The sequence below is a fragment of the Littorina saxatilis genome, unplaced genomic scaffold (genome assembly GCF_037325665.1).
Source record: "Littorina saxatilis isolate snail1 unplaced genomic scaffold, US_GU_Lsax_2.0 scaffold_3236, whole genome shotgun sequence".
NCBI lineage: Eukaryota > Metazoa > Mollusca > Gastropoda > Littorinimorpha > Littorinidae > Littorina > Littorina saxatilis.
The window spans coordinates 1,906-9,000 of record NW_027128480.1 but is presented as its reverse complement, the minus strand read 5'-3'; the positions used below and the strand labels follow the sequence as shown (position 1 = coordinate 9,000).

At 40.2% G+C, this 7,095-nt stretch overlaps 1 long non-coding RNA gene across 2 annotated transcripts; it reads left to right on the top strand.

Annotated features, from left to right (window-relative positions):
* The first annotated feature begins 1,548 nt into the window (after positions 1–1,548).
* LOC138956835 (uncharacterized) lies at positions 1,549–6,856 on the top strand. Of its 2 annotated transcripts, XR_011452829.1 has the most exons (5): positions 1,549–2,770; positions 3,757–3,830; positions 4,117–4,277; positions 4,815–4,880; positions 6,674–6,856. It is a non-coding gene; the product is annotated as an uncharacterized lncRNA (long non-coding RNA). The 2 variants fall into 2 exon arrangements; XR_011452828.1 differs by lacking the exon at positions 1,549–2,770 and having other exon boundaries at positions 3,131–3,830.
* Positions 6,857–7,095: the final 239 nt, after the last annotated feature.

Genomic DNA, 7,095 nt, shown 5'->3' with positions numbered 1-7,095 from the left:
TATCTCACACACATACACACATACACACATACCCGCACGTGCGCACGTACGCACGCACACACACACACACACACACTCTCTCACACACACACACACACACACACACACACACACACACACACACACACACACTTCTTCTCCAAGGCCAAGCAATAGGACATTATTATAATGTTTAGAAGAGACATTTTGATAGGATCACTGTTTTGACGTTATGCAAAAATATATTAACACACCACAGCTTCTACTAGAGGTAACATTTCGTATCATCTGAAGTTTCCGCAATTTACAGAAAATGTTGCTTAGATGGATATTATGGACAAACAAAAAACTGTCTCTGATAGCCCCCAGAGCTTTGGCGGTGGTTGTAATTATGTCACTACACACCAGGATTACCTTCACATTAGTTATTCAAATTTGAAATGGCTGTGCTTATATAAAGGTATTGTTTCCAGACTTTAATTTCTCCGCGCCGCCGTCTTCCACCGCTATCTTTCACTTGGTTTGGTTTGTTTGTTTGTTTGTTTATTTGTTGCTTAACGTCCAGCCGACTACGCAGAGCCATATCAGGACGAGGAAGGGGGGGATGAAGGGGGCCACTTGTCAAGCGATTCCTGTTTACAAATGCACTAACCCATTACTTGTGTCCCAGCAGGCTTTAGTAAAACTAAATTAATACCTACTGGAAGATGACCAGTTTCCAGTATGTTAAAATAGGCTTAACCTATCTACTGCTGGACTTACATCAGAACACTAACAGATTAAACTATACATGAATCGCGAGACAAGCGGCAAGAGAAGAGATTTTTGGAAAAAATACAGGTGAATGAGCAAGAAGGCAGAAAAAAGAAAAGAATTCATGAAGAAAAAGAGAGCATGAGAGGAAAGAGGAACCAAAAATCTACCTAACAGCAAACTAGAAAGCTCCTGCGGTTCCAAAAACAGGAGGGGCCTTTAATTTCATAACCGCAGTGCCCCACTGCGGGACTTGGTTTGATTTGCGTCCAACTTTTCGCCCCGGAACCCGTATGTTACACGCTTTTGCTGGAAGTATAATAATTATTTGAAATCGCCTAACGGCTATGGTCAGTTTCGTTTGGGGGCTGAATAGATGACACCACACACGGTTAATGCCTTAGATAAAGTGTTTAAACGTTCCATTATGCAAATCTAAATGCTGCGTTGGGTGGCCTGGCGAGACCATTATTTGTAACAGCGGGCAAAGCCACACTTTTCCATCCATTGTGTGTATCGTATTGTAACGGGATGGGCGCGCGAGCTGTTGTTGGCTCTGGTTGTTGATTGTTGTGTGTGTGAATGTTAATGAAGAATAAAGCAAACACAAATTGTTCCAGGTTTCAATGTTCAGATTTATTCATCTGAACAAATTCGTATCAAACTTCAATATATCAGTGCATCGTTCATTCACATATAAAAATAGGCATGACATATGATGACCTTGTTCTGGACTATCTTCTTTACTGTAGACTGCGATCTCTTCATGTAGCTTAGAACCTAATATTCTCAACTCAATATTATATCCTTCCTAGTCCAGTCTCGAAGAAGCTGCCCCGATTTCTCCTGTCGGATAGCCCCACTTTCTTCTTGTAGACTGCTATCCCTTCCTAGTCCAGTCTCGAAGAAGCTGCCCCGATTTCTCCTGTCAGATAGCCCCACTTTCTTCTTGTAGACTGCTATCCCTTCCTAGTCCAGTCTCGAAGAAGCCGCCCCGATTTCTTCTGTCGGATAGCCCCACTTTCTTCTTGTAGACTGCTATCCCTTCCTAGTCCAGTCTCGAAGAAGCCTACTCGAACCACATCGTTCAGCCCAAAAGAACCCAAATCGCTAGAACATATCAGCCAAGCTAAGCCAAGCGAACAACCTTTCTCCCGTCTCGGAGAAGTACACTAAAACAACAATCCTAAGCAACCTGAATAGAACAGCATCCTTTAGAACCCGACTAGAACAACCCCGATTTCTCCTTTCCCTTCTCTATTTATCTCCTTCCTTGTTTGTTTACCTGTTACCTCTAGCTACCGCTAACGTTTCGATCGTCTATAACGATCTCCCTTGACTGTCTACGTTACCCCAATACATGTCCTAACAACATAAACAACATACCTTGTCTCTCCTTCCTTTCTTCTTGTTTCGTACCTTTAGCAACGAACCGACACTCTCGATCGTCTTAGAGTCAAGGCGATCGAGGATGTTTGTTTACGTTTCTCTAGGTAATTTCTAACAATGCTCAAACAACCTATCCTACCGAACTAAATCTCCATTTTACTTTCACTCAATCATTATCCTATCAATAATGAATCAATTCTAAAATGCATAACCATATTTACATGCACATTTCATTACATAATATTCTCTCATCGATGAGATCTCGTATAACACCTTCTCAAGTCAAAGCGACCAAAAAGTGTTTGTTTACGTTTCTCTGGGTAACCTCTAACAACATACAAACAATTTATCTAACTAAACCAAATCTCTGTTTCCTTTCACTCAATCATTATCTTATCAATAATGAATTAATTCTAAAATGCATGCAGTAATATTCACATGCACATTTCATAACATAACATTCTCTCATCGTTCTTCTTCGATGAGATCTCGAACAACACGTCATCTAAAATGGCGTCATCGAAGAGAAGACTATGTTCCATTGTGTTCGTTTCTTAAGAATGCGATCGATACGCACACGATTCCGAATAAAAACTACATAAACTAGTCAGCGAAAGTTTCCTGCTACGAACTGTGCAGTGGTTTTCTGGTGAGTACATCTTAACACAGTTAATATCATAACATTTGTCCACAAGTCTCCCAGTCTTTCACTTGTGTCAATGAAGAACACTTTTAGATCTGTATCACATGTTTCTCAGTGCAAAGGTTAGATCCACTAATGTTCAGGTTAAAGTTTCTGGATAATACTAATAGGGCCATCCATTACATGCACCCCCGCTTTCTAACATTATGCTCCGCATAATCTATATATTTTAAAACATATTCTTCTGTAACTTTAACTACCAGTACCAGAACTAGAACATAGAAATTGAAATTTGAAATTAAAACTTGAGTGAATCACTTCTGTCCTATTTGATCTTTTTGTAGTTTAGTTTGATGGTGGTTCTTCCATCCTTCCGTTTGATCACAGAAGATGCAAAAGTGTTTGTCACTTGCACCTGTGCAATCGCCATAGCTTCATCGTAGGGCAGATACACTGTGACTGGGTATAGTTTTGCTGCAGAAGGCAAGTCTGTTTTCTCTTTCTCCTTCCCCTGACCCCCCTCGTTGATTGAAACATCACTTATGGTTTCATATACCGGTACTGGTTCCATCTGTAACACATTAATATCGTATTGCGCTAATTAAGTTATTCATAGTCCATGTTTTCATATTTGTCAACCGTCCATACTACAATACATCTTGTATTACCCACTTATCTTCTAAAACTAACCGAGACCGAGTAACATTGTTAGGATTGAAAAAGCGTGCTACAGTACCTTCGTGCTTTACCAATTTCACATCGCCTAACAATAACTCGACTCCTTGAGAACTCTACCTGTCCAGTTTGAATAATTATCTTGGCCTAGTGCCTCACATTATTGTCACACAGGGATATATATGTCTCGAAACCAGCCTCAATTTACCTTGAGTTACGCTCCATCATACTAACTAACACAATCCCTACGAAAGACATATATGAAAATACTGTTTATGAATGACTATCTTTTGCACAATGTCATCGTTATGTTCCAGAAAAACAAGGCGAAGTTACGAACAGTTCAATCTCCACTTCTTCATCCACGTCGGCACATTCTTTCCTTTATAAGGTAACAGTCTGTCAATGTGATACGCCTTTGAATCTTTCTTGGGTCTAGTTTTAATAAGGTATGTCAAATCATCAATCTTGTTGGTGATGATATACGGTCCTTTCCATTTTGACGTCATTTTAGTACACACACCTATTTTCCTGACAGGGTTGAACAACCAGACTAATTGTCCTACACTCAGTTCACGTTTTCTGGTTTTCATGTTGTAGTATCTCTCTTGATGCACTGCACTTTTCTTTAAATGTTTCCGTGCATGTTCATATACTTTTTGAAATGTCTGTTCCAGGTTTGCAGTGTAGACATCTGGGGAAACATCTTCTTCTTCAGCTCCGGGTCGCCCAAACACCAGTGACATCGGTAGTCTCGCCTCACGTCCCAGCATCATTCGATTTGGAGTTATACCTGTACTGCAGTGAACCGACGATCTGTATGCTGAGGCCAGCAGAGGTAGGTAGATATCCCAGCCTTTCTGATTGTTTTCGCAGTACGCTGTTAACATAGCAGCCAGTGTTCTGTTGAATCGTTCTACAATTCCATTTGCTTGAGGCCGCATGCTTGTAGATCTGGTCTTGTTTATCCCCACTAGATTACACATTTCCTTGAATAACACTGATTCAAAGTTTGTGCCCTGATCAGTGTATAGTGTTAGTGGATACCCAAATCTGCTTGCGAAATGGGTTATGAAGGCTTGTGCTACTGTCTTTGCTTCTTGATTTGGAATTGGTATTGCTTCTGTCCATCGTGTGAATTGATCTGTGATGACCAAAATATGTGTGTTTCCCATCACTGTTTTGGGAAAGGGTCCACATATGTCTAGATTCACCCGTTCCAGAGGTTCACCAACTCCACAATGTCCAAGTGGAACACGTTTTTGATGAGATTTTCGAGCAGCACACTTATCACATTGTACACAGTAGCGTTTGATACAATCATCCATGGCTGGCCAATAATATGACTGTTTTATTCTCTCTCCTGTCTTTTCAGATCCAAGATGACCAGCGGTGGGAACGTCGTGATGATTCTTCATAACATCTTCTTGCTTTGACTCAGGTACGATCATTTGTAGTCCTGCATCTTTATCATTCTCAAGACGCTTTCTGCAGAGAATACCATCTACTATACATAGTCTGTCCCACTGAGCCCAAAGTGTTTTTGCCTGAGAACGTTTTGTAGAGAGCTCTGCCCATTTTGGTCGCTCCTTTGATTTCATCTTCGCAGATAGAAGTGGTTCAATATCTTGATCTTCAAGTTGAGCTTGGCTAAGTTCTTCTGCATTCCATCCGTCCAAAGATAATGGATGAAATCTGACTTCAAAATCAGGTTTTTCTGTACTTGATGATGAGTCTAGAGTTTTACTGCATGACGGTTTCTGTTCATCTTCCACAATCATAGCTATGTTGGGGTTTTCTTGCTTAACTTGCTTGCTTGCAGAACTGAGGATATCAGAGAAAGAGAATTGAACTGCTGTAGGTCTTAGTTCATCATTCTTGGTTCTCTGTTGTATCAAAGTACATGCAACAAAGTTTTCTTCTTTCATTGTTTCTTGATCTCTTTGTTGTTGTCTCAAGTATGATGTACAGGGTTTTCTGCTCAAAGCATCTGCATTGGAATGTTTCAACCCAGCACGATGTGGAACATCTTCTTGTGTTTTATCTTCTTTCTCTCTGTTTTCCTGTTTCGTAGTTTCTTCTTTCTTCATGTTGCGTTGACTCGGTTGAGTATCCTCTCTGTTTTCCTGTTTCGTAATTTCTTCTTTCTTCACGTAGCGTTGACTATCTTCCCTGTTTTCTTGTTTCGTAATTTCTTCTTTCTTCATGTTGGGTCTTCGTCGATTTACCGATTCTCGACCCTTTAAAATCGGCGGTTCTCGTTTCCCTCTCTTCTCTGTTGAGAACGTCCGTTGTGGGTTGGTCGAGTTTCAAATTGTTCCTGTTCTTTGCACTTCCTGTACAAATTACAGTCTTTCAAACTGTGGTCAGAGCGTTTACAACATGTGCAAAACTGTGTTCTCTGTCTGCAGTTTCTGGACAAATGTGTAGTCTCATTACATGTCCAGCACCGTCTGTCTCCCTTTTGTTGTTGACGATTTCGATCAGTTGTCTCCGGTGAAGAATTTATCATCGTTGATTCTTCTCCGTTGACCATGAAGATTTTCTTTTTCTGTGGTACCATGATAGCTTCATACATGTCAGCCACCTCTTCAGCTTCACGAATGGTTTGACAGTTTCTCTCCAAACATCGCCATTTTATGTCTGGACTCATATTTTTATACCATTGCTGTAGTGCAAGTTGATGTTGAGTTGATGACCCAACATTTGGATATGCCCTTTGTGCAAGTAGAAGAAGTTCATCAGAAAAGTCTGCCAATCCTTCATTTGGTAGTCTTTTTCTGTTTTCAAACTGTGTGGTCCAGTACACCCCATGTCTGGATGCTGTGCCGAATCTCTGTCGCAGTTGAAATATAAGACTGGCATATTCTCTTTTCTCATGAGGTGCTAGTCCAGCGTAGAATCTTCTAGCTTGTCCTTTCAAACAGGCTCCAAGAGTGAGTGTTCTTTCTCTCAGTGTCCAACCACCTAAATCAGCAATACATTCAAACTGATCTAAGTATGTCTCAAAGTCATCACTCCCATCGAAAAGTTGTGGTTTCATTTGTAGACCTCTTCTACTTGATCCTTTGTATGTCTTGTCTGTTACTGTTAGTTCTTGAACACCTCCAGTAGAATTATGACTATTTCCTCCCATCGGAAATTCTGTTCCCTCAGTTTCTTCATCACGTAGATACTGTTCATAAAATTGTTCAGGATTCATCATTGTTAATACTTTCTTTTCTTCTTTTGCAGAAATCAATCAAGTCCAATCCAAGCAGAATCTCCGTAAAAAGTCACTTTTGAAGAAAAGTCATTCCTCATCTGGTATAAAAGTCAAAAGACATCTCCTTCTTGTAAAATCCTCTTCTTCCACGATATCCGCTACAGCTCTGTATAAAACATGTATCAAAAGTCAATAAAGTTTATAAAAATCACCTCCAGGCTACTATGCTTCTTCTAATTTCTTCGGTTCCTCTTCTTTCTCTCTTGTTGCACGTTGTCTAGTTTCTTCGGTTCCTCTTCTTTCTTCTTGTTGTACGTTGTCTAGTTTCTTCAGTTCCTCTTCTTTCTTCTTGTTGTACGTTGTCTAGTTTCTTCAGTTCCTCTTCTTTCTCTCTTGTTGTACGTTGTCACAATCACATGAAGATTTTAATCCGTGAATAATCACATGAAGA